The sequence below is a fragment of the Cajanus cajan genome, chromosome 2, assembly GCF_000230855.2.
Source record: "Cajanus cajan strain Asha chromosome 2, NIPB_CcT2T_4, whole genome shotgun sequence".
Classification (NCBI taxonomy): domain Eukaryota; kingdom Viridiplantae; phylum Streptophyta; class Magnoliopsida; order Fabales; family Fabaceae; genus Cajanus; species Cajanus cajan.
The window spans coordinates 36,747,965-36,774,117 of record NC_138518.1 but is presented as its reverse complement, the minus strand read 5'-3'; positions in this window follow the sequence as shown (position 1 = coordinate 36,774,117).

Below are 26,153 nucleotides of genomic sequence, written 5' to 3'. Positions count from 1 at the left end.
AGACAAGCAATAGAAGCACAATTTGAAAAGCTTATACCAAAAGTTAAGAGTAATATGTACATATGACAAGACTCAAAGAGGTTCAACAAGTAAAACTGGAAAATAAGACTCCAAATAAAGCTAGCACTCAGTTAGGAATGTTCCTAGATAGGTACTAGAGTAGATGAACAAAACAAAAAAAATTTGAAAGCAATTGGATAAGTATAGCAAAAATAGTAGTCAAAACAATAACAAGGAATCAAGTAGGTTTTTCACCAATGTACACCTCTCGGCTTTTTCCTTTTAATTTGCTTTCTCTATTTTTTTTTATTCTTTCTTTTTCCAGTTTCAAGTTAAGAGTCCAGAGAGTATATTTGCCTTTTATTTCAAATTTTTCTAAGATTCCAAGCTATAGAAACCGTGACTACAAGTTAGACAAAAATTCAAGTGAAAACAAGGAAACTAGTGCACTAGTTTTAGGTTTTGTTTTTGGATTCTTTTTGTACTCTTTTTCTTTTGAAATTTGGAACTCTTCTTTTGTTTTAGGCTCTGTATTTCCTCTGTTTTCAGCCTCCTTTTTTTTAAAAAATTTGAATCCACAAGAAAAGTGCACTAGAAGTAGGTTAAACACTTGAAATTTAAGGTCACAAAATTTTTAAGAGATTTTCAAAGGAAAGTGAATTGAAAACTTAAGTACACAATAGAAACCTAACTCTAAAGAAATTTGCTAGAAATAATAGCAAATTATGAACACAATAAGGTAAAAGAAAAGCACATATAGGTAGGCAAAAGAGAAGCAAAACCGAGAGCAATATGTAGACACAAAGTTCAAAATAAAACTAGGTTAAACATGCTATTCAAGGAATTTGCAACATATAAAGTCTAAACACAAACTTCTAAGACAAAACATAGATTCAAAACCAAAATCTAAACAAAATGCATGAGGTCCAATCACGGACACATACAAGGAATGGAGAGACTCAAAATAAAATCAAAAATAACACAAGCAAATAGTTCCTAAACAAGTTGATTGAAGAAGAAATTCAAGAACAATCAACAATGGATCTATGAACACAAGAACAACAAAAATATAGATCCGAAAATGAAACTCTATTAAGACAAACAAGAACAGCAAAGACAACACAAGACACGGACACAAAAGTTTGAAGAACTTATGTCCTTGAAGAAACCTTGCTCTTGATACCAAAAATGATGGAAGAAGGTAGGAAAAGTGAATGTAGTTCTTCTCCTATTCTTCACCTAGCTCAGATCCTCTTCAATGGAGATGCAAACCGAATGGAATGGAGGCTTAAGTAGATGGAGATTTTCGGAATGGAAGGAGGTTAAGCTTAGAAGGAAGTATCCAAGCTCAAGCATCAATGGATTGTTCACTTCAAAGAGAATGAACAATGGTGAACTCCTAAAACTAGAGAGAATTCACGGTGACTTTGAGGGAGAAACTTGGCTCAATGGCTCTCAAATTTCTGAATATTCAAAGTGTATACAAAGTGAGAAGGAATTGGCTTAAGTATGCACCGAAATTATGACACTTAGGCGCCTAAGCTTAAGGTTCACAAAATGGCGCCTAAAGTTTGAATTCAAATTTGAAATTTGAATTCAAACTTTGGTGCACATGTGTAAGTCCGAAAATTTAGGTACCAAAGTGCATTTAGGTGTGATTTGAGAGTCATTTAGGGTTAATTTGAGTGGCACATGTTCAGCCACTGATGGCTTCCTCCTTCCATGATTGACGTAGAGAATGAAGGAGAAGGCTTTGCCCTTGATCTAGGCTCACCAAAGGTTGGATAAAAGGAAGGTTTATGGTGGACAAAGGATTTTAGGCGTGAAGGGATGTAGGGTGGCGGAAGTGGTTGGTGTATGGTTGCTCAAGTTGGCTCACTCCAAGTGTAGGTGGAGGCCACTCTAGGTTTCCTATTCTCCAAGGGTGGAGATAGGAGGAGGTTAGCCGAAACTAACTAGTGACTAAGGATGGATTTTGATGCACAAAAGGCTCACTCAATATCATATAATCCAAAGTGTTTACAAGTGGTGGGGTGTTGGGTATTTATAGGAGGGGAGGCATCTAGGGTTTCATTTGAGATGTGCATGGCCGAAATTCATATGGCAAATGCACTCCAAATGACATGCCAAATGAACCCTAGATGCTACTTGGTGACCAAGTTTGGAATCTATGGGTCTAGATTGGCTACATCAAGGTGCATGATATGATCATGCAACCTTTACCCTCCACTTGGGCCTAAGCCTTTCTATCACCAAAAAATAGGTCCAATGGTCACCAAAATGCGTCACCCTTCTAGTGAAATACCCTAGCCCAAAATTAAAACCCTAATCACCTAAAGCACCCCATAATACAAGGGTAAAATGGGAAATACAAAGAAATAAATCCTATGACTAAAATACCCCAAAATACAAGGGTAAAATTGGAATAAAGCAATAAATTCTATACTACTCAAATTGGTCATAGCCATGAACCATGTGATGGGTCTCACATGAAGTGAAGTACCAAGGATGGTCCTCCATCATACCCTCCTTCTTGAGAAGGATTTGACCTCAAATCTTTAAGCTCTTCCATTCCATTGATCCTTCAAAAGATGTGAAACCACAATTAGGGAAGTAAAAAATACTAAAACTTTAGCGATGCAATCCTTAAGTACACAATTTGTTGAATGAAAGTGCTAGGGAAAGGAGAGAGCCAAAGAGGCATCACCATTTAAATTATTGGCCCCATGCAATTCATTCACCAAATCATCTATCTTAGGGATTGGGTGCCTTTTATGCAATGATGGCTTTTTAAAAAGGTGCTCATCCTCCATTGCCATCTTTCTTTGGCACCAAAAGAAGGAGGATGGCACAAGGGTTAAGGTTCTTTTGAACCTAGCCCTTTGTCTTCAAAGGAAAAATTCTTTTTTTCTTTTCTTTTCTTTTTGTTTTTGTTTTTGCTTTTCTCTTCATCAATTTTCTTAGCCTTTAGTTTGACTTGGTCCTCATTCACTTGAGAGGGTGATAGAGGACACCACACAAACTTCTTACCTAAGTGTTGGAAACTTATTTTATTGGTGAGGCCATCATGGATTATGTGCTTGTCAAATTGCCATGGCCTCCCAAGCAAGACATGACTAGCCTCTAATGGCACTATGTCACACAAAACATCTTCTTTATAGTTTCCAATAGAGATTGGTATGCTTACTTGTTGGTTAACTACAACACCTCTCTCCTCATTGATCCATTGCATTCTATAAGGTTTAGGATGAGGTTTTGTAGTCAAGGCTAACTTATCAACCAATCTAGTACTACAACAATTTGAAGTTGACCCACTATCTACAATGAGAGAACAAGTATTTTCTAGAATTTTGCATTTTGTTTGAAACAAGTTCTCTCTTTGAGATTGTTCAATGTCACTAGGTTGATTGTTAAGAAGCCTTCTAACCAATAGTAAGTCTCCTTCACAAGGTAAAATTTCTTCCTCGGAGTCTATGGCTTCTTCTTCACTACTAGAGGAAGATGAAGTAGCTTCATCAAGGCTACTATAGTGATCTTGGGCTTTTAAAACCATGGTTTTCTTTGTAGGACATTGAGAAGCAATATGTCCTCTTCCAAAACACTTAAAGCACTTGATTTCACTTGACTTAGACTCTTTGGAAGGTGCTTTAAAAGATGAATTTTCTTTTTATTCTTTGGGATAAGGTAGGGAAGAGTGGCCCTCCTTCTTAAAACTCTTGGAATAAGAGGGAGTGGAGTCTTCTCGAAAAGGTTTTCTTGTAAGTTGATGCTCCACTCTTGAGCAAAGTTGAACAAGTTCATTCAAATCCCTATATGGTAAGAGCTCAACTTTGTCCCTTATTTCAAGGTTAAGACCACTTTGGAATCTTGAGATGGTGGTCCTCTCTTCTTCCCTTATCCTAGCCCTCATCATGAGTAACTCCATAGATTGCCTATATTCTTCCACACTAGATGACCCTTGTTTCAATCTTTGTAGCTTATCCATAAGCTCACGGTCATAGTATGGAGGAATATGCCTCCTTCTCAAGGCACTACGGAGCTCATTCCAATATTGAATTGGAGGCTCATGGTTTATTCTTCTCTCTTTTTCTAAGGAGGTCCACCAATACATGGCATGCCCTTGGAAGCTAAGGGTTGCCAAAGAAACCTTTCTCTCTTCACTCACTCCATGGCAAGAAAATAGTTGTTCTACTTTCATTTCCCAATCCAAATAAGTTTCCACATTGTCTTTGCCATGGAATGGGGGAAGAGGGATGTGGGGTTCCCTATTGGAAGACTCCTTATGTCTATGATGCCTTGGGGGTCTTTGATAGTAACCATCATTGTGATGGCTACTAATGAAGGTATCACTTAGAGGTTGGGTGTGATGCCCTTCCTCCTCATGAACACTTGCATACATATGCCCATTTCTTCTTGAGGATTGAGGAGAAGTGACTCTTGGTTTTGAACCACTAGCCTCTCCTCCCACAACTAGTCTTTCTAGCAATCTTTTTATTTCTTCATTATTTCTTTCAAACTCTTTTTCTTTTCTTCTCAATTCTTCCTCTCTTTTTATATTTTCCTCTTCTTTTTTTCTTAGGTACTCTTTCAATTCCCTAAGTTCATCCCTAACACTAGACCTAGTACTACGAGAATTATGACCATGGACACTAGAATGATCACTCATCTTTGATCCAAAAAGGTTTTCACAAAGTTGTTTTCAAAAAGGGTTTGAAATGGTTTTCACAAAGAGTGAGTGATAAAAAGGTTTTCACAAAAAGGGTTTTCAAGGTGTAAGATAGGTAGGAAAAGGCCTAAGTGTACAAAGTGAACTTTCAAGGGGAGGTGGACTACAAAGAATCACTTAATAACCAAGCCCCATCAAGTAAAAATCACTAAGCCTTTTCTACTTTTCTTACAAAACAATTTGGCACAATAATAAAGTGGGTGTGTGCACGTTACCCCTAGTAGGCAAAAGCAAGCCTTCTAAACGGATTTGGAGACAAAGATTAAAGCCTAAACAATTATACTACCAAAAGCTATAAAGCATGCAAAAGAAAAGCACTTAAAACATATTCTAGTCGAGGTCCTAGGTGAAGGCTTTCAAATCACCTTCAAACTACACGAAATTAAAATAAACTTGAAGAGGTTTAGAAATGGCCAAATTACAAACCAAAAGAATGAAACCAAGGCCCAAAAACACAAGAGGCCGAAAGCAAAGAAAACAAGTAAAATTATGAAAAACAAAAATTAGGTCTTCAAACTCCTCCACTTGAGTTCCTTCACAAAGAGCAAACTTGTTAGTCCTCTCCAAGTGTTTGATCACTCCTTTTGGTATGGTGTAAATCCCTCCAAAGGCTAGGTTTGGATTCGGTTCACCCCTCCACTCAAATCCACCAAAGGGTGTGATAGTTTGCTAGAGAAGTTCTTCACCTACAAGTAAAGTGAAACCAACCCAAAGAGCAAGAGTCCAACAAATACAACTGAAAAAGCACAATTAGGAAGGCTAAACTCAAGGAGAATTGATGGAGACAAAACAAAAGAGGCCAAAGAAAGACAAACTAAAAATTAAGACTCAATCAAAAAAAGGAAGCACACAAAAGATTAATCCTAGAAAGGCACTAGAGTGGATTAGTGTTTATGCTCACTTGATTAAGTCTTTTAGTGATTCGGTCCAGCCAATATTAAGGTCTCAACAATGGTCCAAAAATGTCACAAGTCCAACTCCAAATGCTTAGGTAAAGGGTCCAAGTCCACAAGTCTAGCAACAAGTCCTTTTTGGTCCAATTTTTTTTTTTGATACTTTTTCTTCTTTTGTTCTATTTTTCACGTCAATTTCTTTTATGCTTCTTGGGTCCAATTTCTTTTCTTTAATGTTCAGCCCATTGTTGCTTAGGTTTTGCACTTTTGGGTGGTGAAAATTAGGTCAAATTTTAGGAGAAGAGATGAAGACAAGTGGCGTGATTTTAGAGGTGTGTAAGGTATCTTTTGAGTGGAAAAAGATTTGTACTATCTAGTACAAGTTGTTTGCACAAAATTTTTCAGCACACCTCTTAGATTCTTTTAGGGTTTCTTTAGGCATAGAAAGATGACCAAATCAAGTGAGAATGCAAGGAGAGTGGGCGGTTATGCATGTGCAAGGAAATGTTTACACATGGAAATCAAAAATCACATAGAACATGCTAGGACTAGGTAGCATGCATGAATGACTCCTAAAAAGAAAGCTATATGTCACGCCCACTATGTCATGCAATATGGCATATTTTTTTGTTCATGTAATCATGCAAAGTGTTTGGCACATACATGGAATTTATGTAGACAAAATATAGGAAACAAAAATGACAAAACTTTAGGTGGATTCAAAAATCAAAAAGCATGTTCATATGAGACTCAACCAAAAATTTAGAAAAGCATGGCAATAACCTAACAATGGAACCTAAAAAAAATGGCAAGGAAGGCTCACAAGGAACAAGGAGTGAACCCAAAACTATTCGGCCACACAAGAGAAAACAATGAGAAGAGAAATGACCGAATAGAAAAGACACACAAGAAGACAAGAAGGACTAGATTTTACCCTTGATGAACCTTGGCTCTTGATACCACTTGATGGCTTCCTCCTTCCATGATTGACGTAGAGAATGAAGGAGAAGGCTTTGCCCTTGATCTAGGCTCACCAAAGGTTGGATAAAAGGAAGGTTTATGGTGGACAAAGGATTTTAGGCGTGAAGGGATGTAGGGTGGCGGAAGTGGTTGGTGTATGGTTGCTCAAGTTGGCTCACTCCAAGTGTAGGTGGAGGCCACTCTAGGTTTCCTATTCTCCAAGGGTGGAGATAGGAGGAGGTTAGCCAAAACTAACTAGTGACTAAGGATGGATTTTGATGCACAAAAGGCTCACTCAATATCATATAATCCAAAGTGTTTACAAGTGGTGGGGTGTTGGGTATTTATAGGAGGGGAGGCATCTAGGGTTTCATTTGAGATGTGCATGGCCGAAATTCATATGGCAAATGCACTCCAAATGACATGCCAAATGAACCCTAGATGCTACTTGGTGACCAAGTTTGGAATCTATGGGTCTAGATTGGCTACATCAAGGTGCATGATATGATCATGCAACCTTTACCCTCCACTTGGGCCTAAGCCTTTCTATCACCAAAAAATAGGTCCAATGGTCACCAAAATGCGTCACCCTTCTAGTGAAATACCCTAGCCCAAAATTAAAACCCTAATCACCTAAAGCACCCCATAATACAAGGGTAAAATGGGAAATACAAAGAAATAAATCCTATGACTAAAATACCCCAAAATACAAGGGTAAAATTGGAATAAAGCAATAAATTCTATACTACTCAAATTGGTCATAGCCATGAACCATGTGATGGGTCTCACATGAAGTGAAGTACCATGGATGGTCCTCCATCAGCCACCCAAGGTGCTAAACATGTGACTCAAATGTAACTTAAATGACTTCCAAATTAAACCTATTTTAACCTAATTAGCATACTTTAGTATTCCTTGTATTTTCCTATTCTAATGACCTAATTACATTGGTCCAACAATTACAATGGAAAGGAAAAATTACAAGAATGAAAATGAGCCCAATATTGGGTACCAAAAGCCCAAAGGCCCATGAAGCCCAAAACTAGGCCCAACAAGCCTAAAACCTAAAATGCTACTCTATGTGGTCCAAAATATAAGACCAAAATATATGATACCTATACTAACATGATGTATACAAAACATATGAAATTAGCTATACAAAATATGGCCCATGAAAAGTTCAACTTGGGCCTTCCCAGGCCCAATGGGCCCGATGGGCCCTGACTGGCCCAAACCTTTATGTCTAGCCAACTCCTCTTGGATCTTTGAGTATGTCACCTCTTGCACTCCAAAGCATGATTCCATCATTTTGCGTGCCTCCTTTTCGAAATTTCAAATAATCTCCTATTTGAGTTGAGGAATGACATCTTTCTAGATTGGAAGAAGTCTGAGAAGATGTAGACTTTGCATTCTGTTGAAAGGATGACGAGAGTCCAAAGTCTAGTAGGCCTCCTTAGTATAAGGGCACACGATTCTTGTACTTTAGAATGTTCTCCTTTCTCAAAAATCTTTGCATACTATGTGCCTTCCATTTTCTAATGAATGTATATGCTAAACTAAAAGATGCATGATATTTGTTTTCTACCTAAATTTTATAATTTTTTTACTAAGGTTATGATGCGTGATTTTTGCTATATATTTATTTGTTTTTGTTGTTCTTTTTTTTTGAAATAAACTATCCTATATGATGCTTTGAGGTTTGAGTATATAGAAGGGAGTTAAATTTTTTATCATATTTTTTTTATTAATATCTATTTGTTTATAATTCTTATCCATTTGAAATAAATAAACAAAAACAAATGCAACACACATATGCTCAAACAAATGTACACCCGCAAACAGTCATGTTTAAATCCTTGGTCTGTGGTCCTTGCAAGAAAAGTGCATTGTATAGGACAGTTCTAATCTCACTGGTCTTAAGGCCCCCAAGGTGCCCCCATCATAGGGACCCAGTATCTCTATCGCCGTCACTTGGCAAACTCTAAGATCTGTCGCAGTATTTCTGGCAAGAGTAACCGATTATCACCTTGAATGTGATTTCCGACAAGGCTCGCAAGCTCCAAGGCCAAACTTGGGCCAGTCGTACGTCAACCACTCCTTATGTTTATTACCCTCATGCCCCCGGGTGTAAGGGGAACTATTGTGTGCAAAGAATTGTGTACAGTTTTATTCAAACAGGTGCAGAATTTAAACAAACAAATAGTTATTCAAGTCAAACAAATAAAAAAAATAAAGTAAAGGGGAAAAATATTTAAATTATTATTCTTATTTTATTAACTTAATCATTTATATGGGTCTGACTCTCTTTAAACGTCCCTAGTTGATTCGCCATCTATCGCAACCCGAAAATTTTTGATCTCGCGACCTATGGTTTAGACATCCTTTTAAAAGTCTCATTAATTAAGGAGTGCCCGGACACCAAACTAATCCTTAATTAATGGTTTTGAAAATAGGTTCATGGAGTCGCCACCAATATTTTACTCAAAACATTGGAAAAAGAAAAGGTTTTTAAAGATCCAATAATTGCCTTGATAACTAGAATTGAGTTCGGGGGTCGGTTACATGTAGGGAAGGTATTAAGCACCCCTACAGCGCCCTCAATCGGTACCCTATGATGAAGTTAACATGATAAGAATTAATAAATTAAATATTGAATCCGCTTTATTAATATTTATTTACATATTGAAAATTTAAATTATACGACTAACCTTAAAATATCTACATGATTGCGTTTGTTATAAAAATACTTATCAAAAATAAGAAATAAAAGAGAGAGAAAAAGATTAATTGAAATACCTCGTAGCAAGCTTTGTTAAATCTTTCGATATGAAAATTCTAGGTGCTTTGTGGCAACCTTTCACACTACACAAATGCCTCACAAATCTCAAGAAATACAATAGGAGGGAAAAAGAGAGAAATTTCGAGCTCTAAGGTGTTCTGGATGAAATTTTATGGGCATGAGAACTGTGCCCGAGCTGTCTATTTATAGACATCAAAAAGTTTCCGGAATGGCCCGTTCCAAAATTGGAACGGCCCGTTCTGGATCCGACCGTTCTGTGTTAATTTTGTAACTAGAACGGCCCGTTCCAGAAATAAGATTAACACAATTGGATAAGTTGGAATGGCCATTCCAAACAAGAATTTTTAGGGCTTTTTCATAACTTGGAACGACCCGTTCCAGTTTAGAAACGACCCGTTCCAGTTAAGATTTTAACCTTTTTTTTAGGAGTTTGGAACGACCCGTTCCAATCTTGGAACGGCCCATTCCAATTTAGGAACAGCCTGTTCCAAACTAGGGTTTTAGGCCCTTTTAGGAACTAGGAACGGCCCATTCCAAATTGGGAACAGCCCGTTCCAGTTTTGCAACAGTCCGTTCCAAGCTACTAAAACCAGCTTGTTTGGGCTTTTGGGCCTTCTGATGTCCTGTCCTGTTGTTTGCATGCTTCGGGAGCTCCTTCCCTTCATAACAAAGCTCCATTTCCTTATTTGTATGCCCCCAGACGAAATTGGGTGTCTATAGGGGGTCTTTGATAGTAGCCATCAACATGGTGACTACTCTAAAACCCTTCACTTGAAGATGAGTGAGTGTGTGAATGGTGACTTTTGGGCCGTGATTGCTCTTCATCGTGTTTGCCTCTATGAGGCTTAAAAGGCCCTTCACCATCATGTCTTTTGGGCCTAGAAGGCCCATGACCCTCATTGGCATGGGGTTTGCTAGATTCACCCCTCACCACAAGTTTGTTTAGCAACTCTCTAATGGTTTCATTATTTTTTTCATTTTCTATTTATTTTTCCTAATATAATCCCTAAGTTCCCTAAGTTCATCTTTAGTACTCCTATGAATTTTAGGAGTATGATGACCATGCACACTACTATTATGAGAATGATCACTCATTTTTGCAAGAGAAAGGTTTTCACAAATTTTTAAAGGATTTTGCAAATTGAGTGATAAAGGTTTTCACAAAGATTTTCTATTTTTGGTGCAAAACTAAGTATTTGGAGGTCTAAGTATACAAGTTACACTATCAAGGGAGGTGAGCTACAAGCAGCCACTTAATAACCAAGCCTTTTCAAGTGGAAATTACTAAACCCCCTTATCTTGTCTCACAAAACAACTTTTCACACAAGCAAGTCAATTTGTGTGTGTGTGCGTGCACGAAACCCCTAATAAGCAAAGGAAGCCTTCTAAATGAACTTGGAATTTAAAGAAGTAAAGGAAAGCAAGTAAATCATACACTAGTCAGTTTTACCTAGGGTGGAAGTCCAAGTGACAATTAGAATTCCCTTGGACCACTTCCACAAGTACTAAACGTCCTATGAAAGCAATAAAGCTAGGGGAATCCTAGTGGAAGCCCAAATGACACTTGAAGCCTTTTGCGGACCTTCCACAAGTACTAAACGGTTTTCTTATCTTTATTTAGAACTATTTAGGAAGTGGTGGGACTTAAAACAAGAGTTTTCCCAACAACCACTCCTAAATGTGAGTTTGACTTAATAAAGGAAAGTTAAAAGTTAACCCAAGAGTAGGGTTAAGGAATTACAAACAAGAAAGTAATACAAATCAAGGAAATTGAAGAGTTTCTTCAAAGGAGGTTGGTGACCGAATTTGGAACAACCCTTGTATCAAGTTTAGTGACCAATTTGAGGGTAGGTAGGTGATCTCCACAAATCCATCACTAATCTTCATAATCCGTCAATAAGTTCCTTTCAAAAACCGTCTCCAATCTTCAACCTAAAATAAGAAAAATTATTGGCTACAAAATGAACAAACAAGTGAACCTTTCCAAAGTGTATCACTCAAGGATTTTAGTACCTCAATCTTCCTCAAGTGGTGGCCTCTTTGAGATGAACCCAATATGTCTCAATTATCCTTCCCTTCCAAGTGTAATGGCTTGAAAAAGAATTATCTTCACCAAGGCTTAACAACCATCAAGAGAATGTGGAGGCCAATAAAATCAAAACTAAAAATGAAAAATTAGGAGAGGCTACACTCAAATAGGAAGAAATATGACAAAACACAAAGAGAGCCAAGAAAGACACAAAGCAACAATTAAGGGTTTATTTTCAACACAAACACTCAAAGGAATAGTCCTAGGAATGACTCTAGAATCGATTATAAAACCAAAACAAAAATTGTGCTATTATTTTGAGTATTGAAAAGTCTTTTTCCATCCACTGGAAAGCAAGCAAACCTCAAGAAAAATCACACAAAAATTTCAAGGCCAAGTGCTCCTAATAGTTCTTTGTTTTTCACTTTTCTTTTTCTAGGTTTTTCTCTTTTGTTTTCTTTTCTTTTGGTTGTATTTTTGACTCTTTTTTTTTCTTTTTCCTTTTAATACTGAATGTGAGAACTTAAAAACAGAGGCCAAACAATAAAAAAGAGGTTTTCAAGTAGTGGAGAAAAAAGGAGTAAGAAGTGTAAGCGTACTAGTCAAAAATTCAATCACAAATGTTACTAGTTTTTGGTACTAGTTTGTTCTTCTTTTTGTACACCTTTGATTTTAGTTTTTAACACACTTCTTACTCTGTTTTTTTTCCAAAATAAGCACACAAAAGACACAAGGAATTGCTGGCCAAAAATTGCTAAGAGACTAATAACATGTTAGGACCAATAACATGCATTGGAATCATTTTATGAGCACATCTAAGATTTCATATATGTCCAACCAGCAATAACATAATACAAGAACAGAGATGAATGAATATAGATTCAAAAATAAAAAGGCACACAAAGGATTTAATGACAAGCAAAGCAAGTACACATGACTCTAAGACAAAACTAGAAGATTAAGAAATGAAAAATGTTTGTATTCTTGTTTCTTTTTAGGAGTTTCTTTTTGACCGAATTATTAGGAGTCCAATGGAATATAAAAGCAATCCTAAAACATTAAAATTAACATACAAAGAATACCTAAAGGCACACACAAAGATTTATTCACAAGAAGTAGTGCATGAATCAAAAATAAGCAAGACAATGTGAGTTTGTTCTATAGATTTATTAATGTGACACAAGAACAACTCAAGGCACACAAACACAAGACAATAAAAGTAAAATAAATGTAGGAATATTTTATACACAATATTACATGCTTTTGACCGAACCAAACAAGACGAGAAAGCTTAAAAATGAATTTACCAAGGAGACCTAGCTCTGATACCAAATGATGGAAAACTTGTTGAGAAACCGGATTGATGTTGATTCCTCTTCAAGCCTCTCCATAGATCTTTGCCTCCCTTATTCTTCTCAAGCTTCTCCAAGGCTTCCAATGGAAGGAGAAGCCTCAGAATCACCACGGTTGGTGAAGAACACCCTTCAAGAGGCGCCACTCCTTGGAAGGAAGATAAGCCCTTTCAATCCTCACCACACTCTTCTATGAAAAGGATAAGAGAATTAGATGAATATCAAAAAGGTTTAAGACTTTTGGAAGAGAGAATTTTCAAGAAAATTCTGATCTCACCCAATTAATATCATCAAAAGTGATTACAAAGGTAAGAAAAATGTTTTTATATGGTGGGAGAAACTTATGGTGCAAGCTAGGCTAACTATGGTTCAAGAGAACCATGGTTAGCTTAGCTTGACCGGTCTAGTTAGCTTAGGAGGCTTGTGGAGCAAGCTTCTAACTTAGAAGCTTGGGAAGCAAGCTAAGTTAGAAACTTGTAGCACAAACTTCCCAAGTGTGCAAGAGAAGCTAAGCAATTCGGCCAAGGAATCCAAGCTAGGCGGCCCAGTTGTCTTTTTCCATATTTAATCTAATCCAAAAACTTGGAGTTGGTTTAGTTAGGTTCACCATATGATGGTGAGACCTAGCTAAATCAATTCCTTGGAAAATATGGAACAAAACAAGCCCAATATGTAAAATTTAGCCTATGCCAGTTCTGGCCCAATTACTAGTTGCACCTACACACCTTTCTATTTGTGACCCCACTTTTCCTACTGAAAAATACAAAAATGAATGACCCTTGTTCTTACCGGAATTTGTCGTATGGACGATCTTCCAAGTAAGATCGGTGAGCCTCCTTGAGTGGTATGCTGGTGCTCCAAGATGAGGGTGGTACCTGCAAAAGAGACTCCGATGCTAAAGTTAGGGTTTGTGTGAGTAGTAGTCTCGTATATGTAATGCACGTACCTTGGTGTGATTTAGGGTTGCTTTGGGCCTTGGGCCTGAGACGAAGTGTAATATGATTAGATAATGGATCTCGTCTGGGGCGAGATCCTCGGGGATCAGTTATGATTCATGTAAATACCGAGCAGACGTCACGTGGTGCGCGCCCAAGGTCGATTTGCATTGCAGTACCGAGCTCGGAGCTCGGTTACGCAGTACGGATAGTACACTAGCCCCCCGAGCTCCGAAGGCCGAAGGCCGAGGAGTTAAGGCCGAGCTCGCTGGGGGGAGGTGACCTCTCGCGTATGTTTGCTCGTTCTGGTGCCATGTGTCACGACTGTTCATTTCCTAGAAACGTGCAAGTGGCGTGTCATGGGAAATGACGGTTATACAATGATGAATTTGCAATTAATTGTGTTGTCAGGCGTGCCCTTAGGTTGACACGTGGCATGACCATTTTGAATTTTGGAGGAAAACTTTCTTTTCCTCTTACACGCGCCTCTTTGCTTCTCACTTTGCTCACTTTTCGCTTTTTCAACTTCTTGCGTACACTGTTTCTCTCGTTTTTCTGCTCGTCTTCCGTCTCCGTTTTCTCCATTCCTTTTTGAGTCTTTTTGCTCTTCTTGATGGCTAGTGGTCGTGGTGCCGGTTCTTCTTCGCCTGTCAGGGGTAAGGCGTGTGGCAAGGCGGTGGCTACCGAGAGGGGCGCCGTCGAGAGAAAAGGCCCGCCTCCGCCCAAAGACCTGGAGCCGGGCGTTCCTGGTTACGACTGGGTTAAATGCGAAATGGGGGGAGTCCAAAGTGTGTTCAGGTCGCGTCTAGAGGTTGATGCAGTTTGGGAGATGCATCGGATTTGCGACTCCTCCGTTTCCCGGTCGATTTGACTCGAGCCTTGTCCGGCCGGTGAGGGTGTATACATGGGGAGTTCTGCCGACCCTCCCCATTTCTATGTTTATCAATGTTTCTTCAGGGACCTGGGCGTTTGTCTTCCTTTCACTCAGTTTGAGTGTGATTTCTTGAACTACATCAACGTGGCCCCTTGCCAGCTGCACCCCAATAGCTGGGGTTTTTTGAGGGCGTTCCAGGTTTTGTGCGCGGCCCTAGGGATAGAGTTGTCCCTTCGCGTTTTCCTTCATTTCTACCAGTTGAAGTTGGCTGTTCCGCCTTATGGCATTCTTTCTCTAAGCGGGAGTAAAGAAGGGGGTTTATTCACTCCTTACTCCCAGTCTTATAAAAATTTCAAAACTGAGTTCTTCCGGGTTGCCCTCGTGGATGTTGATCCTTTGGAGGATGGAGGTTTCTACTTCGGAGGACTGCCGAGGTTCCCCTTCTATTGGGTCCCCAAACCGTCTAGGTTTCACGGGGTGGATCCTTCGGAGTTGACGGTTTCGGAGGCTGCCGTCGTCGAGGATCTCTCAGCACTTCCTCGCCCATTGGATTGCAGGTCGGTCCTGTCGCTTGCAAATTCAGCGCACAGGGGGAGGGCCTTGGAAGGTGAGTTTCTTATGTTTTAGTAGTTTGTTGGGGTTTGTGCAATTAATCTTTGCTGATGTGGCCCCTTTTTACTGTCTGTAGGCCTTATAGGGGAAGACTTGTGGCTTGAGCTGAAGCACCGCTTCCGTGTGACCGAGCTCGAGGTCACGGAGCCTCCAGAGGAGGAGACTTCCCCTCTTAAAGTCAATCGGAAAAGGAAGAGGGGCGGGAGAGAGGTCGGGGGGACCTCTGCCCCTTGTGCAGTAGGGGAGGTTGCCTCCCGGGCTGCCGAAGTGAACGCGGTGGACCTTTCCGAGAGTTCGCCACCTGAGGGGGTCGTTCGCGTGGTCGTCGAAGAGGTGGCGTTGGCTACCGAGCCTATGGCTCAGCCTGGTGAGGCGTTGGTCCGAGCTGCTGAGCAAGTTGCTCAGGCCGCCGTGGTGAGTACTGTTCCTTTGTTGATCTTATTTCTATTTTCTTTGCTTTTATGTTGTTTTTTCGTCTCTTGACTTGAGGTTCCTTTCTATAGGCAAGAAGTGTTGCCAAGGAAGTGACCTGGGGTGCTGCACCTGGCGCTCCGACTAGCGAGGTAAGCCGTTGGGCCTTCTGTGGTATTGGCGTTTCGCCCCTCTGTTTACTTTTTGTTCTCAGGAGAGTACCCTTGTTTCTTGCAGGCGGGAAATGTCACCGGGGTTTCGGGTCCTCCGAGCTCATGTGCGTCGGAAGGGGATCCCTCCGTGGTCGCGCAGGGGGTGCCTGCGTCTTCTTCCAGCGGGGCCCGTAGGGAGGGGTCGAGCTCCGGGCTTCCTACTCCTGGTCCGGTGCCGAGGCTGAAGCAACCGTACCTTGCGTACCGCCACGCGCAAGAGGGCGCGCCTATGCGGTTAGAGCACCTGAGTGCGTCGGAGGAGGTCGACTCTCTATGGAGTGCCGCAGTGACTCCGAAGAAGTTTTTCCTGCAGGGGTCGCTGAGCACGGCTGATCAGGCGATGATCGAGTCGGCCGGGCCAATGGGGAGTTTTGATGCTGCTTAGATCTTCCTGTAGAGGGGCACGGTCATTGTGGACCACTGGAAACACAAGTGGTCCAGGCAGTAGGAGGATCTGGCGAAGCTGAAGAGTCGAGTGCAGCCCCTGGAGGAGGAAAATAGTGTTTTAATCACCGCCCTTGGCGAAGCGAAGATGCAGGGGGCCGAGGTCCAGAAGTGATTGGAGGTCGCCCTGCGCTCCAATGAAGGTTATGCGGGCCAGGTTCGCTCTTTGGAGGGAGAAGTAGCGTTTTTAAAGGATGAACTGGTGTCGGTGACTGAGGAGCGTCTTCGCGACGAAGTGATTATTAGTAGCAAGGAGGAGGAGATAGCCGCCTAGAGGGTAGGTCTTTCGGCACTGGAGGCCGAGAATGTGGCGTTGAAGAGGAGGCTTGAGGAGGTTGAGCGTTCTGTTGTGGTGGAGCACAAGAGGGGTTTCCTCAAGGCTGCTCGTCAGGCCAGATTCCTCGCGCTAGGTCTTGATTTTTCCGCTATGCATGTGGAGAAAGTTATTCGCTTTGGGAAGCTCCTCAAAGAAGATGATGTGGAGGATAGTTCCAGTGAGAATGCCTCTGCGTAGGCTAACTTTGTAGTAGTTCGATTGAATTCGCGTATTTGAGCTTGGCAAGCATGATTTTGTATATATGCCTCTTTCTTTTCTTTATGTGTTCGCGCTTGATTTTTGCTTTATGCGCGTTTTGAAACACTCATTTTATGTTTGTTGTACGCTTTTGTACTTGGTGATATTTCATCTTGATTTGATCATGTCAAGACTCGATCTTGACCTCATTTTTCGTTAGGTGACGCATTGCAAAGGTTCAAGCTCGACCTTGAGTATATCGAGGTTCGAGCTTGACCCTAGCTATGCTGAGGTTTGAATTTGGCCTCGGGTTTTTCTTTAAGTATTCTTTGTGAGGGTTCGGACTCGACCTTACTCATGGAAGACCCTGGAAGACCCTAGGATGATTCTTCATAGGTTTAGAAGTCTTAGAGTAGCTTAAAATAAGGATGTGGGAGGATTGGAGCTCAATACGGCCTCCTAGAAGTTCAGTACAGCCGTACTGAACAATTTGAACTACAACACGGCCGTACTGAAACCAATACGGCCGTACTGAATTCAATACGGCCGTACTGTAGTTCAAAACTTCAGTACGGGCCGTATTGATGTCAGAGGCCGTACTGCGCCTCACTCCTATATATAGGACGTCATTTGGACGTCATTCCACACATTTGGACACTTTTTCCAGACTTCTGGACCCTCTGGCTGAGTATTCTGGGGTTTTTGAGCAGTGTTCTGCCCTAGAAATCTCTCCGAGAGCCGATCCGACGAAGTTCTTGAGTTCTGAGCATTTAGCTTGAGGATTCGAACTAGTCGAAGGGAAATCTCTTTGATTTCCGGAGTAAAAATTATTTTTAGGGAAGGAACGAGCGAGCGTGTAGTGGGAAGGAGCGCCAAAAAGCCTCCTAACGTCTGTTTAAATATATAAAAGCACGCTTCAAAGGTTTCTTTTCCAAATCCCTTCTTTTACCGCTTTCTGATTGTTGCATTGCATATTTAGAATTTTCATCATGTAAATATTCCGCTTATAATCGTTTCTAATAAATAGGGGTAATTTAGTAATTTTACACTGTTATTTATGAAATAATCCGTCATAGGGAACCCGAAAGGGGCGTTGTGGGGTGCTAACACCTTCCCCGCACGTAACCGACTCCCTTACCCAACTCTGGTTGTAATGGCCAAGGTTGATTTGCGAAAATCAATTGCCTTATCCCTTTTTCCAATGTTTTGAGTAAAACATTGGTGGCGACTCCAAGAACCCTTCTTTTTGTGAAAACCACTAATCCATGGAGGGTCCCGCTTGGGATTAACATGGATTGGTGAATCATTTAATAAAATTGTTAGTTCGATGAGGTCTCAGTTTGAGAATAAGTCGTTCTAACAATCCATCATTTTTCAAAACCTAAAAAGAGTCCGACCATCGTCGCGAATGCCAAGGTCCGTTTCGGCGGGTGGCGACAGATGGCGACTCCACTGGGGAAGCCTCGAGAGTCAGTCCCATTTAGTGATGGATTATTTCTAAAATAATAGTTTAAAATTACTTCATTACCCCTCGCTTGTATGATAATATGTTTTATCTAATCGGCTTTAATAACTGTTGAATGCTTAAATTTTCGCAATTGTTTGAAATACAAACTGCACACAAACCTTTGCACACAACAGTTCCCTCTATACCCGGGGGCATGAGTGGAAAGCCATAGGGAGTGGATGTTAGTACGGCCGGTTGTCGAATGGGTCTATAGGTGCCCGTAGACCGTTGTCGGAAAACATCACTCAAGGTGAAAACCATGAACTCGAGTCCGACAGTGCGTTGGAGCTTTCCATCGACTTACGACGAGAGGAATTGGGTCCCTATAATGGGGGCACCTTGGGGGCCTTGGACCGGTGAGAACAGTTAGAACCTCCTTGAATATGCACTTTTCTGCAGGATACCCCTACCTCGTGATTCGCTCGTGACTGTTCGTGGATGAGTGAATTGTTTGTGCATTATTTATGTGACATTGTATGAGCATACATTGCATTATTTAAACATACAACATTCCTTTTTAAATAAGAATAAATATGAATAAGAATCTTCCATTACATGGTGTTAACATCTACCTTCATCACATTCATATAGGTAGTTTCCATTTTCACCCAAAAAAAATATATACAAAAAAAAAAAAATACCCAAAAAAAGAAAAAAGGTTATTTATCCAAACCAAGAAATATCATGCATCATGTTAGGAATATCCCGAAAACATGATAATGCTTAGTTGAATAAACACAATGCATGCATATTCAACTCCATCATCTCATATCATGCATTCTTGTCGTAGATCATGGAGGGATCTAGGGGAGTGCAAGGGCAATTGAAGAAAGTGGACTTTTTATTGTACCGTGCTGAGAGGTTGGATCACCTCTGTTCTTTGATGCCACGGGAGGCTCGCGTTGAGTTCGAGAAATCATATGGACGAGTCCTCGATTTGATGAAGATATGTGTGGATCCAGCTTTTCTGAGAGCATTGGTTCACTTTTGGAGTCTTGATCTGCATTGCTTCGAGTTCCCCCAGTTTAACTTAGTTCCTACTCTCGAGGAGTACGAGCTCATGCTACGATGGCCCAAATCAGCAGGGGTCTACGTTTTTCATGGAAATTATGTGGCCGTAGAGAGGGTCGCTTCTCAATTCAAACTACCTTCACGATCATCTGCCTTAGTGGGGAACGGCAGTATCAAGGGTTGGAAGCTCGCTATGATTGAGGACCACCTTTCTTCCTTAGCTGGTGAGGGAGATTGGTTAGCTTTCAACAAGACTCTAGCGTTAGCCGTGTTTGGGACAGTCCTATTCCCCTTTCACGCTAACACAGTGGACCACGCCGCTATGGACGTTTTCTTCGCTTGGGACGTACACATGAAGAGTCCCGTGCCTGCCATTCTTGCCGACACCTTGCTTTCTGTCAACCTATCTCAGCAGAAGCAAGGGAAGACTATCCGATGCTGCACCTCCTTGTTATATGTGTGGGGCATCACACACTTCTACGCCTCTAGTCACATGGGGACCTTGCCCGATCCGTTGAGGAGTTTTTCGAAGATCCCCATATGCCGCCATTATGCTTCCGAATGGAAGGAAGAGATGGAACAGTGGAGCATTGAGCACTTCACATGGGTTTGCCCTTGGTTCCGTCCGAGCAATGTATTGATGAAATGCGGCAGTTATCCAAGCACACCCTTGATAGGCCTTAGAGGTTGCATAGCTTATTCACCTAGATTGGCTATGAGGCAACTCATGAGGACTCAGATTGTTCCTACTAAAGAGGAGCTTGGAAGATTGTGTTTCTCCTTTGATCCCGAGCATCAGAGAGACATGCACGCTGTCATTAGAGCGTGGGAGAGACCAATCTATGAGGGAGATCAAGAGCTTGGAAAGCCTCGGGTATCCGTCTCCACTGACTACGAGATTTGGAGGAGCGAGAGGGGGGTGCCCCAACCATCCACCTCTTGCGCAACCACAGTCACAAGGAGGGTGTTGCAAGAACAAGTCGACGCCTTGACCAAGAAACTGGAAATCATGGGAGCTCAGATGAGAGTTCTTGAAGAAAAGAATGAAGAATCCGGTTTTGTCATTGATGGTCTACAAAGGCAATGCAAGAAAAAGGACCACGAGATAGAGCGGCTCAAGGATGAATGTGCTAACCTCAATGAGAAGGCTATTCGGGCATCTAAAATGCCAAAGGTTGAACCGAGTAGTCAACTCCGAGATGTTGACGCAAAGATAGCACATCTTGAAGCCGAGTATGCAAGGCAGGCACAGTTGATCAAGGACATGCAGGATGACCTACTCTTGACTCGATCCGATACGCAACAATGGCGGGAGGTTGCTCAACAACAAACCGCAAGCCTTTCCGATTTCCGCAAGAAGGAAAGGGAGGGATTAGCACAGATGGCTAAGCTCCGAGAGGAGAAGGATCGAGCCAAAGACGAACTTAATGAACTGCAGGCCATGATCAACTACCACATTCAAAAGGCGAAGGACGCTCAAAAGATCAGTGATGATATGAGCCAAGCAGTCCATACGCAAGTCAAAGCAATGGCCCGCCATGTAGAGGAAGCCGAAGATGAATGGAGAAGAAACATGAACCCGCCTGTGGGTTTCTATCGGCTTTTCTCATTTTGTTAAAGATTGCTTCGAAGCATTGTATAATAAGTTGTACACTTTCTTTGATTAATGAAATCGAATTTTTGAGATTTATGAAATCTTTCAATTGCCTTTGCATTTCATAGTCATTCATTTGCATATATCTTTCCCAATAAATCATTAATAAACGTTAATAAAAAGAAAGAATTAATCGATGCGTATGTTCAGAATGGATCGCACGCCATTTGTTATTAAATGCAAGCCAACAACCGCGCCAAGTGAGCGCACATCAACTCCGTTGTTGGTAATCAAGACGAATAAAGGGGAAGGTCCGACACCGTTAAGGATCACTGCTCCAAGACCTTTCCCCTACGAATCAAATAAGGCTGTGCCGTGGATATACGACATCCATTCTTCTGCCGACAGCGATATCTCTAACATCGCTGGACTTGGGGGCATGACTAGGAGTGGCAGGATCTACACTCCCAAAGATCTTCATGACAAAGCTCCCAAGAATAAAGGGAAAGAAAAAGAAGAGAAAACCGAGGAAAATAAAGAATCCGAGGAGGAGACTGACGAGCTGTTAAAGTACACCCGACAAAGCGAGTACTCCATCGTGGATCAACTTCATAAGACGCTCGCAAAGATTACTCTGTTGTCGTTGATCCTATGTTCCGAACCGCATCGACAAGCTCTGTTGAAAGTCTTGAACGAGGCATACATGTCGCACACTATCTCCCAAGACAAGTTTGAGGGGATTGTTAGTCACATCACGGCTAGTGATCACCTCTCTTTCACCGATGAAGAGATCCCCGCTGAGGGACCGAATCACAACAAGCCCTTGCACATCTCTGTAAAGTGCAAGGAGTATCACATCGCTAAAGTCTTGGTGGATAACGGATCTTCCTTGAATGTGATGCCAAAAAGAACGTTCGATCAAATGGCAATCAAGGGAGTCCAAATGCGCCCGAGCAACATGATCGTTCGAGCTTTCGACGGTTCTAAAAGAGAAGTGGTGGGAGAAATCAATCTTCCAATCCAAATTGGACCCACCATCTTCAATGTCGAATTTCAAGTGATGGATATTACTCCCGCAAACAGCTGTCTCCTCGGCCGACCTTGGATTCATGATGCGAAAGCTGTTCCCTCTACGCTCCACCAGAAAGTCAAATTCATAGTGGGTGACAAGCTGGTGACTGTACAAGCTGAAGATGACATACTCATCAGCAAGCCATCTGCCATACCATATGTGGATGCAGCAGAGGAAGCTCTAGAAACCGCCTTCCAAGCATTGGAGATTGCCAATGTTGAAACGTTTCCCCGAGAAATGAAGAAGGTAGCCCATATGCTCACCAAGAATGGATACTTGCCCGGACAAGGACTTGGCAAGGATTCCCAAGGGATTCCCGAGCTACCCATCATCAAAGATAATCCGGGGAAACAAGGGCTAGGATACAACCCTAATAAAGATCAAAGGACGAAGAGGAATCAAGATCCTTCTCGACGTTCTTTAAGCCAGATCTTTAGGAAGGCCAGTTCACAAGCGTTAAGGCCGGTCGTCGTCGTCAAGTGTTTTTCTCCTTCCGATAGGGATGTATAGACCTGATGACTATTAGAGATTACTCCTCGGGGACAGCCCGACCCCCGAGCCTCGATAGGGCACATGTTTCCGCTAGAATTATAATAAAATCATTCTTTATTATTTCTTATTGCTTCTTTTCTTGCTTGCAATAAATTTCTAGACCACATTATTTTAACCCTGTTTGAATAAGCATGAATGAGGTTAAAATTGTCTTAATAACAATAAACCCGCATCATTTTTATGTGGAAGTGTGTATGACAACTTGGAGCACCATTCCTTGGCCTCGACAAGTGCCATCATGGATAAAAAAGAAATCCTTTAAAAACAAAAATCATAAAAACAAAAAGCTCGGCAGGAAACCCAAAAAGGGGGCTGCGCAAAAATAAGAGCAAAGAACCCGCTAGGAATCCCACGAAAGGGTGACCTAGGCAAAAATTAGGGTTGCAAAAATAAACAAAAACAAAGGTCCGCTGAGACGCCACAAAAGGGTGTTTTAGGCACAAAATAAGGACTATCAAAAAAAAAAACAAAAGAAATCCATGATGGTACCATGAGCTAAATCCAAAAAGAAAGGTTCAAGGGAAACCATCTAAGTTGTCGAATCACAACATCAATAAACAAGATTTTCTTAACTTCATAAGTGTTTAATCAAACAAGCCTAAACACATGAGCCTACCTTGGCCAGCCATTCTTACAAAAACCATTTTCAAAAATAATCCCCTCTAAACACAAACTTTTGAACAAAAATATCTTTCCCTTCTTTTCTCTTGTCCCAAACGATTTTAGAGTAATCTAGCGGAAACATGGAGATATAGTGGTCAATAGGAGGGTTGATACATCTTCTAAAGGAAGAGAAGGATCATTGGGTCGATGACACCAATCTCGATATAACACGCATCATTCCTCGGTTACAGAAATCGGCAGCGCACAGCCCGCCTAGAGGAATGGCAAAATCCAAACAAAGAAACGCATCGGTTAATTCTTTTGAAAAAATAAATCAAATAGAATTACGTGCATCATACCGCATACATGCATACAGATGATAGGTGTACTGGAAGATCACTTATTCTCTGTTTATTGAAAAAAACAAACAAAAAACAAAAAAACAAAAAAAAGCAAAAAACATATAAACTTCAGAAAAAACAAAGCGCCCGTACCATGTTCAGTACACCCGTGCTAAAATTAGGGTTATGAACAAATTTTCAACTCAAATACAGGCGTACTGAAATGGATACAGCCGTATTGGCCTTTAGTTTCACATTTAAAGACCTTATCATGAGGCAATCACATAAAATAGAAAAATAGAAAAAAATTGCTTGTGTATGACAGCAGTCAACAGAAAAAGCCAAAAAATGACAAAAAAGGCAAAAATTCAGAAAATCAACCGCATCATACAGAATAACTGAGCCTGGAGAGGCTTGCCGAAATAATACTCCCTCATCATACAGAATAACTGAGCCTGGAGAGGCTTGCCGAAATAATACTCCCCCATCGTACAGAATAACTGAGCCTGGAGAGGCTTGCCGAAATAATACTCCCTCATCATATAGAATAACTGAGCCTGGAGAGGCTTGCCGAAATAATACTCCCCAGAGACATCTCAGCTTGCACTCTTGGGCCGAACTCCCAGTGAAAGCTATCAGCGCAAGATCAGCAAGATTCCCCAATGGAAGCATGATCATCCGAACAGAATATCCGAGTCAAAGGACTTTGACTTCCTCAGTGGAAGATAGCTTTCCAACTCGAGCGACGAGTGAAGCTAAGCCTGAAGAGGCTTTCTAAATAATACTCTGGGATACATAAGATCTTCAATCCCCATTCGCCTACTCAGAGGCACTCCTTCAAAAAAAGAAAAAAATCAAAAACATCAACAACCATTCCCCAAGTGGAATCCGGCACTCAGCCGAACACCAAACATCAAGATAATTCGCCTACTCAGAGGCACTCCTTCAAAAAAAAAAAAAAGAAAAAAAAGAGAAAATCCGAAAAGATCAATAACCATTCCCCAAGCGGAATCCGGCACTCAGCCGAACACCAAACATCAAGATAATTCGCCTACTCAGAGGCACTCCTTCAAAAAGAGAAAATCCAAAAAAGATCAATAATCATTCCCCAAGTGGAATTCGGCATTCAGCCAATCATTGAACGTCAAGATGATCCGCCTAACAGAAGAGGCTAATCAAAATCATACGACAGAATCCCCCAGCGGATAACAGCCTACACAGAGGCAACAAAATCAGAAAATCAAAAGAGTCACCCGAATAAGGATAACTGGGATACTCCACCACCGTCGAAAGGACGTCAGCCAACCATAAGGCACCGCTCACATCAGAAAGAGCATCTTTGTGTCTGCATCCCCAAGGAATCAGAAGTTCCCTAGTGGGCACCAACTACGCAATAGAGAGTTGGGACACAAAAACCTATGAGTAACTGCACATCCCCTAGACGGATCCCTGCGCTATCCAGCCCTTAGCAGCACCAAAATCAAAAACAACCGTCGAAGCAGCATCGTGGACTGTGGAGACAAAATCATCACAAATCCCTGGAGAGGGCAAACTCACACTGCCAACGTCGTCAGAAACACGGAGGCAGACCCTGGGGAGGGCAAACCGCAGACCCTGGAGGGGGCAAACTCAGCTGTCAAGGTTGTCAGAAACACCGAGACAGAGCCTGGAGAGGCGGTACTCAGCTACCCCGTCGTCAGAAACACGGAGGTATGCAACCCTGGGGAGGGCAAACCGCAGACCCTGGAGAGGGCAAACTCAGCTGCCAAGGTTGTCAGAAACACCGAGGCAGAGCCTGGAGAGGCGGTACTCAGCTACCCCGTCGTCAGAAACAACGGAGGTATGCAACTGCCAATGTCGTCAGAAACACAGAGGCAGAGCCTGGAGAGGCGGTACTCAGCCACCAACGTCGTCAGAAACACAGAGGTGTGCAACTGCTAACGTTGTCAGAAACACGGAGGCAGAGCCTGGAGAGGCGGTACTCAGCTACCGAGGTTGTCAGAAACACCGAGGTATGCACGAGCCTGGAGAGGCGACGACTAATACTCAACCTGGAGAGGCTACTCAACAATTTTCCACCGGAAGACACTACAAGTCGGAAGGATGGATTATTCCCCGGACAATTGGGTCAACTCCTTTACTTGTCAACCGGTACACCAAAAAGCCGTTTGACTAAGTAAAGGGGGGGCAGCTGTAGACCCCTAAAATTGTCCGGGTCGGAAATAAGACTTGAAGACTCTCGAAGACCGAAGGAAAGTCAGCCGAAAGGACTCCTGGAAGACCCTGGAAGACCCTAGGATGATTCTTCATAGGTTTAGAAGTCTTACAGTAGCTTAAAATAAGGATGTGGGAGGATTGGAGCTCAATACGGCCTCCTAGAAGTTCAGTCCACACATTTGGACACTTTTTCCAGACTTCTGGACCCTCTGGCTGAGTATTCTGGGGTTTTTTAGCAGTGTTCTGCCCTAGAAATCTCTCCGAGAGCCGATCCGACGAAGTTCTTGAGTTCTGAGCATTTAGCTTGAGGATTCGAACTAGTCGAAGGGAAATCTCTTTGATTTCTGGAGTAAAAATTATTTTTAGGGAAGGAACGAGCGAGCGTGTAGTGGGAAGGAGCGCCAAAAAGCCTCCTAACGTCTGTTTAAATATATAAAAGCACGCTTCAAAGGTTTCTTTTCCAAATCCCTTCTTTTACCGCTTTCTGATTGTTG